At 37.4% G+C, this 13,106-nt stretch overlaps 1 protein-coding gene across 5 annotated transcripts in view; it reads right to left on the bottom strand.

Annotated features, from left to right (window-relative positions):
- The window catches only part of PHACTR1 (phosphatase and actin regulator 1), a 558,131-nt gene that overhangs the window by 536,440 nt on the left and 8,585 nt on the right, over positions 1-13,106 (bottom strand). The window lies entirely within an intron of this gene.

The following is a 13,106-nucleotide window of genomic DNA, read 5'->3' as shown; positions in this document are numbered from 1 at the left end:
GAACTTGATTAAGGTTAAAAGAAACGTACGTGTGTGTGTGTGCACGCTAATGCGTATAAAAAAGATTTCAAGGATATTCACTGGTTGTAGAGTGTTTATTTTTGGATGATGTAGAGAGTTTTGGTGTGTTGTTTGTCTATATTTTCTAAAATTTCTATAGTTATTATGTGTTATGTCTGTAGTGAGAGGGAGAAACGAATTTTGAAAATAAGAAGTTCCCATGAGGGTTTAGGCAGATTGTCTTTTTCTCCACCCCCACCCCCAACTCTGCAATTCAGCCTAAAGGACAGAGATGATCTACCATCCGATAGTGATAGTTTTTCAAATAAATAAAGGTGAAAATCACTTGAAAAAGTTGAATCTGGGGCACCTGGGTGGCTCAATGGTTAAGCATCTGCCTTTGGCCCAGGTCATGATCCTGGGGTCCTGGGATCAAGTTCCTCATCCAGCTCCCTGAGGGGAGCCTGCTTCTCCCTCTGTCTATGTCTCTGCCTCTCTCTCTGTGTCTTTCATGAATAAATAAATAGAATCTTTTCCTAAAAAAAGAAAGAAAAAGTTGGATCTAAGAGTATAACTACATAAAATGCCTTCATTGTCACATTTGTATCTTACTATATTGAGATTCCACCTTCGAATATGTCGAAATAGAGGAATCATGTGTGACTGCACATCTTTCCTAGTATTGCCACTGTCGCCAATATAATATAGGACCACAAGATGTAATAGGATGAATCAAAAGGTTCAAGATCGTTAATTCTGGCTTCATTCTTAACAGCTGTATGAGCTTGGGAAGTTACTTGATTATTGGAAACATGGATTACTTCATCTTTAAAATGAGAATAAACAACAAATACTTCCACAAATTTCTCTTTCTGGTACTAAACAAGATAATAAACACTAAGCCCCTGACATATGAAATGAGAGTCCTCTTCCCCTTCTCATTTCCCTTTGCAATTTCTGTGTGCATGTCCAGATTATTGAGCTAGCATAGGATAGGGCGGCTAATGTAAAAATCAGTCTTGGGAGATAATGTTTGGAGTGTGGTTTTGCTTTCCAGAGACAAGAACTGAATTGGGCTAAGCCAACTAGTTTTTTCTCTGCCTGTCATCGATCAAATGGTACATAATTCAGTCACCAAATAGTACATAATTAACTAAATGTAACAAAAGATCTTACTGAGTAGTTTCAAAAGAAAAGTAAGGTCTATTTTTAACAGCTCTAGCTGGATCTCTTTTCTTCCCCTTCTTTTGCAACATTCTGTTAGAGCCTACAGTTCTGTGAAGAGATTGAACTGCATTGAGATTATCTAAAAGAAAATAAAAACTTGTTTTCTTTAGATGATCTTGTGTCAACTCAAAATTTGCTTCTTATAAAAACACAAGTCAGAATTTGAAATAATAATTGGTAACTTCAAACATTTGGTTTATGTAAATATTTCAAACGGCCTATTAATTTTAAGTACTAGTGCTAGAGAGAAAATATTGTCCTTACAGTCAAAATCTTTAATTTACAAAATAAATGTTTCCTTTATACCATCTCCCAGTCTTCCAAGAAAATACGAAAGGAAAATTAAAGGCCCAGTGGAACCACATATTTAGACATAGTTGTAAAGCAGTCAGTGACATTATTATATAGATGTCTCTCTATCAAGCCTTATACCTATAGAATTTATTCCCTGCTGGTCATCTATGCTTGGACATTCTATAGGGTCTCCAAATTCAGTATATTTGAAATTGAGCATATCTTTTTTCCCCTCCAGCTTGATTTTCTTTTTATATTCTCTCTGTCAATGAACAGCCTCACCCTCTACCCAGTGGGTCCACATAAGACATATGGAAGTACCCCTCGCTCACTTTCCGTCTACTCACCCTACCACCACATAATCTGGAAAGAACTCTCTTAATATTCCAAGATCCCTCACTCTTATTGAAGTCACTATGTCAGTACCACCCCCCACTCCCACTTTATTTTTTTTAAGATTTTATTTATTTATTCATGAGAGACACACACGCACATACACACACACACACACACAGAGAGAGAGAGAGAGAGAGAGAGGCAGAGACACAGGCAGAGGGAGAAGCAGGCTCCTTACAGGGAGCCCAATGTGGGACTCAATCTCTGGGCCCCAGGATCATGCCCTGGACTGAAGGCAGGCGCTAAACCACTGAGCCACCCAGGGATGCCCCCCTCCCACTTTAAAAAATATTTTATTTATTTATTTGAGAGGGAGAGAGGGAGAAAGCATAAGCAGGTGGGGGGGAGGGGCAGAGGGAGAGGGACAAGCAGACTCCCTGCTGAGCGAGGAGCCCCATGGGGGCTCAATCCCAGGACCTTGAGAACATGACCTGAGCCAAAGGAAGATGCTTAACTCAAGTGCCCTATCAGTTAGCTCCTTTTTCACACTGTCTTTATGTCTTGTTGGGATCATTGCAGGTGCTTCACTTTCTTTCTTTAAAAAAAAAAGATTTTATTTATTTATTCATGAGAGATACACAGAAAGAGCAGCAACATAGGCAGAGGGAGAAGCAGGCTCCATGCAGGGAGCCCCATGTGGGACTCAATCCCAGGACCCCAGGATCATGACCTGAGCCAAAGGCAGATATCTGCTCAACCATTGAGCCACCCAGGTGCCCCACTGCTTCTCTTTCTATACCTCTAATCTCACTCCCTCTAATCTGACCTCTATTTCTGTGGTCTTGATACAAACAGATCTCACAACAGCTCTCCTCTGTGTTAGATAATTTAGTGCCTTCTGTATCAGGTTTGACTTGGTTAAGCCTACTTACTAAGTATGCTCATGCCTTGGCTACCAACTGCTATTCTAGTCTCTTCTCTTGCCATTCCCCATATTTTCCAATAATTTCCAATATTTTCCAATTTCCTTTTCATTCTGTAACATGGTTCCCCTAACATATCATACTCCTAATGTGTCCATGCCTTGTCACAAGCCATTTCACACAGCTCTGAATGTTTTTTTTTTTTTCTCCTACTTAAGTCTAAGGCAAAGGCTGACTAACCATCATCTCATCTTGGACTTGGACACTAAAGTGAAAACACATCTACCCTCTCTCCCCAACATACATGCGTACACTAACCTATCTCTGATATGGGTGCCTTCCTCTGTGTTTATAAAACTCACAGCCCTCCCAGCATTTATCTTTTGGTCCTGAAATCATTTACTTATTTATCTGTCCCTATATTAGATGATTAACTCCTTGAGGCCTAGGGATTTGTCTATTTTGTGAATTCCCAGAATATGGTTAGTTGTCAGCAAATAGTGAATATAAATGAATATAATCTTGGGTTTTTATTCTATTTAATTTATTTACCTCTCTTGGCTCTATTTTTCTCATCTACAAATGTAAAGAATTAGGGGCACCTGGGTAGCTAAGTCGGTTAACCATCTGCCTTTGTGTCAAGTTGTGATTCTAGAGTCCCAAGATTGAGCCCCATGTCAGGCTCCCTGCTTCTCCCTCTGCCTCTCACCTCTCTCTCTCTCTCTCTCTCTCTCTAATACATATAAAATCTTTTAAAAAGAAAAGAAAAGAACTTTAAAAGTAAAGAAGGAGACTAGTCAGTGGGTTTCAAATTCTAGACTTCATACTATTTACATCAAAGCATCTGGGAGCTGCAAAAAGAAGACAAAAACAACCCCTTAAAAATAGAAGGAAATCCAGATTGCCACACCCGACTCCCTAAAATTCTGATCAGTGCATCTGAGTCAGGGCTGTAAAATGTATGTTTCTGATATCTAACAAAATTGGGGATGAATTGGCCCAGAAACTGTCCCAGCTTTAGAAATCCTTCCAAGGCTTTGTGTTTTCTACAGATTGCTAATTTTTTTCTTTTTTCTTTTTTTTAAGATTTTATTTATTAATTTGACAGAGAGAGCACAAGCAGGGGGAACAGCAGAAGGAGAGGGAGAAGCAGGCTCCCCGCTGAGCAGGGAGCCTGATACAGGATGCAGGGCTCAACCCCAGGGTCTGGTTTCAGGACCTGAGCCAAAGGCAGACACTTAACTGACTAACCACCTAGGCACCCCTCCACCCCCCGCAAATTTCTTAATCTCGTATGCAAGGTCTCTTTCCTTGAACTCTGCTTTTTCCTTCAATCTCAGATGTCACCTTCACCTTCTTGTTACTTTTTTGATCTGGCCCTACTGAATTGTTTCTGGGAAGACCTATATGTACTAGCTTTTTCTGTTGGGAAGCCCCACTACTATGCTAATCCTGAGATGAAACTCAGTCGTTAAGTCCTCCACAAAGAATTCTCTGAATTCTTTCCTTTCCCAACTTTCAGATCCTGTGTTTGCTTCTATTAGAGTACTTTGTACTACATTATATGTGTTGTCTTTGAGCTTCTTGAAGACACAACAGTTACTTCATGAATGTTCTTTGTTTTCCTTATTGCGGCAATCTACCATTCCTTAGACGAATACTTATTGAGAAGTATGATTTAAAGTGGATTTTCCCAAATCGATTTCCTCATTCCTTGGTAAATGCTGACTTATGTCAGTCACCACCTGGAAGCCACAACCCGATAAACTAGGGTTTGCTGTAAATCCAGAGGAAATCAGTACAGTGGAGCTAATGTTTTGAGACAGTTTGCAGGATGAAAATTACCAGCAGTCCAACCTTAAAGAAAATTCTTTGGAGATTTTTGGCAGCTGTATTTTAAAAAACCAAAGTTTTGTTGTTTTTTCTTGTTCTTGTGTTTTCAGACTGTCTCACTTTTTCAAGGAGCTTAGAAATCTGAATTAGGAATAAATGGTGGCAGAGAGGACCAGAGATGGGACAGGGTGGCCCTGCTATTTTCCACTGGAAGCTTGACAAAACTAAAGCATATTTAACACAAGAGCTAAACCTTACTAAATGCATATTAGATACTTGACATTTTGCTTAGTGTTTTATGTTTATTTGCTCAGTGTTTCCAAATGTTAGTCATTCCTACATCACTTTTATGGATTTTGCTCCATCAAAGTGTCATCTATTATTTACTTAATGTTACTCCTTAAATAGACTTCAGTTAGCCTACTTTTCCCCCCTTGGTTTAAGCAATAGTCCCTAAGTATGAAGTCTAGTTATATAGCTTTATATTTTCTTTCTTTCTTTCTTTCTTTCTTTCTTTCTTTCTTTCTTTCTTTCTTTCTTTCTTTCTTCTTTCTCTTTTTTAAAGATTTTATCTATTTTTTCATGAGAGACACACAGAGAGAGGCAGAGACATAGGCAGAGGGAGAAGCAGGTTTCCTGTTTCCTGATGTGGGACTCAATCCCAGGACCCCGGAATCATGCAGAAGGCAGATTCTCAACCATTAAGCTACCCAGGTGCCCCTATAGCTATATATTTTCATATATATTTCTTTAATTTGCATTTTTCTAAAACATGATGAAAACAGATACATTATTATTATAAAAGAGTTCATAAGTATTACCTGCAAATCATATATTGGACCAGAGTTCGTGAAATGCATTTTGTTCCACTTAATCCTCAAAATAACTGTTTGGGTTAGGAACTCGTATTCTCATTTGCATTCAAAAGGGAAAAGCCAGAGATTTAAGAACTTGCTTAATGTCATAAACTATGAAAGGGAAATCATAGTGTGAAATCAGATCCGTTACTCTAAAGCCCAGCCCTAAAACATGATATTCTTCAGTCAGTCCTGGAAAAGACTGCATTCATAACCTTGATTTTGTATAGGCCACAACATCACTTTGTAAAAATATGAACAGGTATGAAAGTGACCAAAAGTAAGTATAAAAAAATTAAAATACAGTTGACCCTTTAACAACACAGGTCCACTTATATGTGGATTTTTAAAAATAACTACAGTACAGCTCTGTAAATGTATTTTTGTTCCTTTATGACTTTTTATTGTAATGATTTTACACCTTTATTTGGCAGAGAGATAAAAAGAGAACATGCAAGCAAGGGGAGCCACAGAAGGAGAAGCGACTCCCTGCTGAGTAGGGAGCCTTACCTGGGGCTTGAATTCATGACCCTGAGATCAAGACCTGAGCTGAGATCAAGAGCTGGGCATTTAACTGACTTAGCCACTCAGTTGCCCTGGTCATCTTTAATTTGTAAAAACCTAAGTTTTCAAATAGTTCCCCTTTTTTGAGTGAGAAATGCAGGGAATGCACACACAGTTTAAATTGGCAATGTGCTTTTATTGTAATCTTGCTGCACATTAACTGGTACCAGGGTTTCATTTTAAAGTAGCCTGGTAGAAGTCTTCTATCTTTTCTCCACAGGAGGAAAATAAAAACACAAGCCCTTTGTCAAAGAGTGGCAATATATGCACCAAGATTACAAATGTATCAACATAATACGTGGAACATGACATTTTGGAATAAAATGTTTTAAGGCAAAATTATACTCAGATTATATTAAATATTAAAATGATCACCATGAGTTCCACACATTGTCCTGGAAACAGCTTAGGGAAAAAAGGGAGTCCAGAATATTCATCATTTTTTTTCATCTTCCTACCTTACAGTTGCATCAGGGGTAACAAAGATGTGAAACTCAGAAGAGCCTGAGAATATATATGGACTAAGAGCCTTTAATGACACAAGGGGGTTTTTCAATAACTGAAACATTTACTGACCAACTTGAAAAATACATTTAACTAAAATACCTAAAATATCCTTAACTTTAGGATAAGCAGGCAGGAGAGGGGCACGCAGCCAACATTGTTGTCCTTCTGGGCTTTTTTCTAGAGTTCAAAGGTAATTAAACAATAGCACTGTCCAACACTCAAAAAAGGAATGAGGCTGAAACTTTTCAAGTCTCTTTGTTATGTAACAACAGGGTGCTCAGGACGCCATGGAAATGCAAATATTTTAAACTGAAGTAAGTATTAGTAATATGGCTGACCCATCTGTGATGAATACTTCAAAGTAGCCATTTCTCAATTTCCTTTTTTGGGATTGACTGCTGCTTTTTATTTATTTTATTTTATTTTTATTTTTTTATTATCATCTATAATGTCTCTGCAGTACAAATCCACATGCCCTCCAGTGTAGTTCCATGGAACTAGATATTTTCAAATTTTGGTGAGCCTAAAAATTATTAGGAGCATGATAAAAATGAGCATTTTTACTCCACTACGCCAGAACTTTTAATCTACTAAGTGTGGGGAAGGCATTTTAAACATGGCTTCAGTGATGCTGCTGTCAATGGGCCCAGACCCCCGTTGGAGACTTGCTTTAGTGGTCTGAACAAGCCCTGTCAGTTCCCTCTATGTCTTCTTGTTTTATAATGTCCTCCTCATCCTAACTCCAATTAAAATCCTATCAGCAATCAAGTCTCATCTCAAACCATGCTTCTGAGACAGCCTTGGTCTGACTACTCCTATCAGGGATATCAGAGCTTCTGTAGCAGATACAGATGCATCTTCAAACTCAGACTCAGCCACCCACCAGCAGAAGCTTACTGAGCCTGCATTCCCCAAAATGTACTTCTTAATCTATGGGTCAGTATTGTACTGTATGAATATTTTATATACCCTAAAATATACACAAAAGATGTAGTTAACAGATAAATTAAAGATGATAAGTAGACAAGTAATTTTTTGTTTATTTGATTAAAAGTTTGGCATATCATACATTAGGGATGTATTAGGATACAACATAGACTTTTTGATGAAGCAAAAATAACAATGTGCTTCAGTATTTAAAAACATTTTAAGTGAAAAAAATCTTAATTAATCATTTTAGTATATAGTGATTCAGAGAGTTAGTTTTAACTTCAGTTTTTTCCAACACTGATTTTAATAGCTGTTGTAGGTGAAAACCTAGAAAACTGTATAGGTTTTAGGAGAAGGATGTTATTGAGGGTACTTACTAAATTATGGTGTCAATTCTGCAATCTCTCATACACCGATTTTCATAATGGATTTTGTTGAATTCAGTAAAATAATATCTTCCCTAATACTAATAATTTCTCACAAGCTACAGTGCATTTTTTAAAAAATATATATATATTTTTTTATTATTTATTTATTTATTTATGATAGTCACAGAGAGAGAGAGAGAGAGGCAGAGTCATAGGCAGAGGGAGAAGCAGGCTCCATGCACCGGGAGCCCGACGTGGGATTCGATCCCGGGTCTCCAGGATCGCGCCCTGGGCCAAAGGCAGGCGCCAAACCGCTGCGCCACCCAGGGATCCCTAAAAAATATATTTTTAAATAGGTGATTATTCATAAGGTACAATATTCAGATGTGAAAAAGTGAAAAGTCTCCCCTCCACTTCTGTTTCTAGTCACTGGTTCAACTCCCACAGAGGGAAAAAATTCTATTCCTATATGAGCATATGAAGCATACATATATATTTTTTTGACCCAGTTTACACTCACTACTATACAGAATGAGGAAGGACATGGTTTCCTATACCATATTCTCCACATTCCTCAGCCTAATTTGATCAGAATTCCAATAGTAACCACTTGATACTGTAACTATGCAAATTTGGTTCATGGGCCATGGAGTCCTCAAAATTACTCCTATTTTCTTACACAACTTTTTTTTTTAAAGTCAGTAACTGCTAAGAGATGCACTTAATTTTGTGTTGGCCTCAGTATTTAGCAAAAATCTCCTTTTAGGAGTTGGCCTTGTCCTTCGGGAGGATGCATAGCTGACTGTCTCTTTCAGTATCATTTTTTTTTGGCAACTCCAAAATTGTACTAGATCAAGGATAATGATTGTATTATCAGATAAACATCATGATATTCATCATATCATCAAACCTATTCAGATTGACAGTTGTCAGTATTAACAATGCGATGGTAATGCTAATTTATCAAATAAACCTTACATTTGTATTTTTTTGTTTACATTGGAGTCTGAGTTACTTTAGACCCCCTTCCTATCTGAAGTGAAACAGTGATTGGCACTTTCCCTCTGGGCTCTACCATCCCCTAGGGCCTCGTGTCATCTACAACCAGCCAGCAAAAAGAAAAGGAGCATGGAGACTAAACCATAAGAGGCTCTTAACCACAGGAAACAAACTGAGGGCTGCTGGGTGGGGTAATTGGGTGATGGGTATTACTTGATGTAATGAGCACTGGGTGTTGTATGCAACTGATGAATCACTAAATTCTACCCTTGAAACTAATAACACAGTGTATGTTGAATAAATTGAATTCAAATAAAAATAATAAAATAAAACAAAATTAAAAAAAAAAAAGAGCGTAGAGAAGGTACACCCGCCTCTAAAATACCTTGGCTTGGAAGTGACACACTAATTCTGTTGTCATTCCATTGGCAAGAACTGATTATAGGCACTACCAAAGGTATAAGAGGGTGTGGGAAGTATAATTCCTGGCTGGATAGGAATTTCTCAAAAGAACTCCACACTATGAAAAGGAGGGGCACACGATTTGATAGGCATATAAGTGTCTGCTGCAAATAATTCAGACATATTGTTAATATCTGAATATTTAATTTAATTTAATTTAATTTAATTAATTTAATTTTTTTGAATATTTAATTTTAAAGAAAGGTAAATAAATATTTGGGATATAAATTGAAGTGAAAAAATCTCACTAAAATGTGAGTTCCATAAAGGCAAGTTTCAGTTTGTTTTATTGACTGCTGGAGTCATACCTGGCTAGTACTTGGCAGTCTACCGGTGCTCAATAAATATTTGTTGAATGACCAACAGAATGAATGTGCTTTGTGTGTTGAAATTCTATTAATCCACCAAGACATTAATGTATTGTATAACAAAAGTAAAGTGCTGCAAATAGATTGATCATGAACACAATTTTACGTACAGAAATAGACGTTGAAGACTTTCTGATAGTTGAATAATAGGGAAATAGACAGATAGTACGAATATTAGAGTGGATAATATCTAGGAGAATACCTTAAATGTACAAAAACATTTTAAATAACCTTACATGACAGAATAATAAATTAAATTATTTCTTTTTTTAATTCAATTATTTCTAATTCCAGTAGTCCTAGGATTGGTACGCCAACATTCACAATTGTATACAAAGAACTATATTAGATTTTTTGCTATTTTATGCCATGTAGATCATTACTTTTTGAGAAAAAGTCCAATTTGGGAATTCTTCAATCTTTTGAGAGTAACTTAAAAATGGAACGCTAACTTTCCTAGTTCAAATTTCATGTAAAGAACAAACTCCAAAGATATATAAACCACATCTATGATAACTCACTTTTGATCTGGGCAACATAAAGACTATAAAGAGTAAGGGGGAAGGAGAAAACACAAGAAAGAAAAGAGATAAAATATTCTATTCTCAATGATCCCATTTCAAAATGTCAGTTGTAATAAGAATAGTTTTTTTTCTCTTTAATAAAGAGAATCCTTCCTCTACCCCATATCATCCAGAAAATTCACTTAGGGCGGATCACAGATTTAATGTGAATGCTAAAACTACAAGGCTTTAAAAAAACAACAATAGCACAGAAAAATACCTTCATAATGTTCAGGATGGCAAAAATTTGTTAAAGGATAAAATCATAATCATAATAAAAAAACAGATTTCATCAAAATTAAAAACTTCTACTTATTAAAATATACCACTAAGAAAGTAAAAAAGCAAAGCATAAACTGGCCGAATATATTCATAATACATATGCACAGTTGACCCTTAAATGTGGGTTGCACTGCGTGGGTCCACTCATTGGTGGATTTTTTTTTGATAAATACAGTGCTGTAAATGTATTTTCTCTTCCTTATGATTGTTTTAATAATGTTTTCTTTTCTTCAGCTTACTTTGTTATAAAAATACAGTATATAATACATAGGACGTATACAAAATATGTGCTGGTTGATGGTTTATCAATGGTAAGTCTTCTGGTCAACTGTAGGCTATTAGTAATTTAGTTTGGGGGGAGTCAAAAGCTATAGACTGCTTTTTGACTTCATAGGCAGTACTTGCCCCAACCCTTGTATCGGTTCAAGGGTCAATAGTAGTTGTGTAGGGTTGATTTTCCTTCCCATTTTTTGGCCAAATATTTCAATATTACCCTGTTTTGCTTTTATAGTTGAAAAAAAATACATAGATCTCCAACATTGTCTCTCTGTTCAGTCCTAACATTTCAGAAGTACTACTTATTTATTTACTTTTTTTTAAAAAAGATTTTATTTATTTATTCATGAGAGACACAGAGAGAGAGGCAGAGACATAGGCAGAGGGAGGAGCAGGCTGAGGGGAGCCTGATGTGGGACTTGATCCAGGACCTGGGATCACGACCTGAGCCAAAGGCAGACACTCAACCACTGAGCCACCCAGGTGTCCCTCAGAAGTACTATTTCCCACCATTATTCATTCTGTGGTTTTTTATGAGTGTAGGGGTCTAATTGTTTACTGAAATATTCCTTAAAATATTAAAAATGGTATTAGCCATGAACTGATTTTCATGAGCTAGGCTCTCAACCCTTGCCTCTGCCAGCTTAGTCCCAGAGGGTGGTACTGAAAGTTTTTAGGAAAACAGATTTGTTTGGGAAAATGAGGAGAATTCTTTCCCAAGCACCTGTGATTTGCTTATGCTAATTGGGTCATGGCTGATGCTGGCTGTGTGTGAGCCGAATCTATAATCGACTCCCTCATATGTCTTATGTGAAAGTAGGAGTTATTAATTGATTGGAATTCTCTCATTGTATTTTCACATAATTTTTCCCCTTTCTGTTTCTCATCCCCTCATCTTCTCTGTCTCTGAGTCACAATACATGGCAAAGCAGATGCTTGCTGGGGGCAAAGGCACAAAAAAGGTTTGGAAGACTGCATGCAGGTAAATTGCTGGCACCAAGAATGCTACTTTGTGTACTGAGAATTGCCCTGTTCCTATGGCACACTCTGGAAATGGAAGGTTACATTTTATGGTCATCTACCTACGTATGAAATTGGCAGGCTGGCTATCTCCATAATATTTTTTCTCTTAATCTGCCTTCACCCTCTCCTTCACACAGAATGTTCCTTGTATTAAACACAGGTTTGGAGAGCCTGCGTGTGAGCAATTACAGGTCTAAAATGGAGTGTGTGGGAGGTTAGGAGGGAAGGCTTGGTAGTTAGCTTGTCATCCGTGAGTGAAGCACAGCATGCTGCTTCCTGGATAGAATTTTAGAGGAAAGAAAAAAAAAAAGACAAAAAGCAAGTATTTGTTGAGGGTGAGGACTTGAGTGCCATGAAAGTAAGGCTAGAAAGTATATATGAAAAGTGTCTTCTGAAGCACTTCTCAGAGACAGAGGTCTGGAAATTACATGTATCGTACTTGGTTAGGACATACCCTATGAAGATGAATGTGGCTGGCTGGTCCTAGCAGGACTCTGAGGGGCAAATGGGAGGACATCATATTGGTGAATAGAAAAGTTATAATCCATTTGGCAATCATACCTCACATGGGGATCAGGTTGCTTTCCAGTCACCATTTCTACCTCAGTTCTTATGGGGACAATTTGACCTCTAGGTCCTGTTATGAGCTACATCTAAGACCATGGCATGAAGGTCTCAGGGGACAGACCAAAAGAAGGAAGACAACCAGGCATCTGCTCCTAGCAAGACTCCTAGAAACCCCATGGCCAGGCTTTCAGTGAGTGGTTCTCAAGGTAGGTGTCTCTAGCATGGGGCTTAGGTGGGTATCTACAGCCACCTTCCATTGAGTCTGGTCAGAAGCAGGAGTGTGAATGGAAACTGGTTTAAGAGTTAGTCAACCAAAAAATGTAAGCACTGGATTAGGCAGTAAGCATCTAAAGAAGGAAGGGGAAAGGTATCTCAACTGAGATATAACTCAGAGCTAGTTTCTTGAATATGTTGAGAGCAGCTTTTGGACTGAGGTCAATTAAGTTCAGCAAAGTAAACATTGGTCACTTATTCTATACTTCTACTTTTAAGCAGAATAAAAATTCAACAATCACAGAGTATCATAAATTAAAGAGCTCTTCTAAGAATGGTATTGTTTAGCGGCCCTCTAAATCTAGGTAAAAGGTTAATAATGCTCCTCAATAGCACACAAAATCCCTCCTGCTGTTGTTTTCTTTTTGCTTTTTAAATTTCTTCTATTTTATGGGAGATATAGCAAAATTGATAATGTTCTTCCATGTCCTGCACCTGTTTGTATTTGAAAATT

Source organism: Canis lupus, chromosome 35 (genome assembly GCF_003254725.2).
Source record: "Canis lupus dingo isolate Sandy chromosome 35, ASM325472v2, whole genome shotgun sequence".
Taxonomy (NCBI): domain Eukaryota; kingdom Metazoa; phylum Chordata; class Mammalia; order Carnivora; family Canidae; genus Canis; species Canis lupus.
Note: the sequence above shows the minus strand (reverse complement) of the source record. Positions and strands in the feature narration are given on the sequence as shown.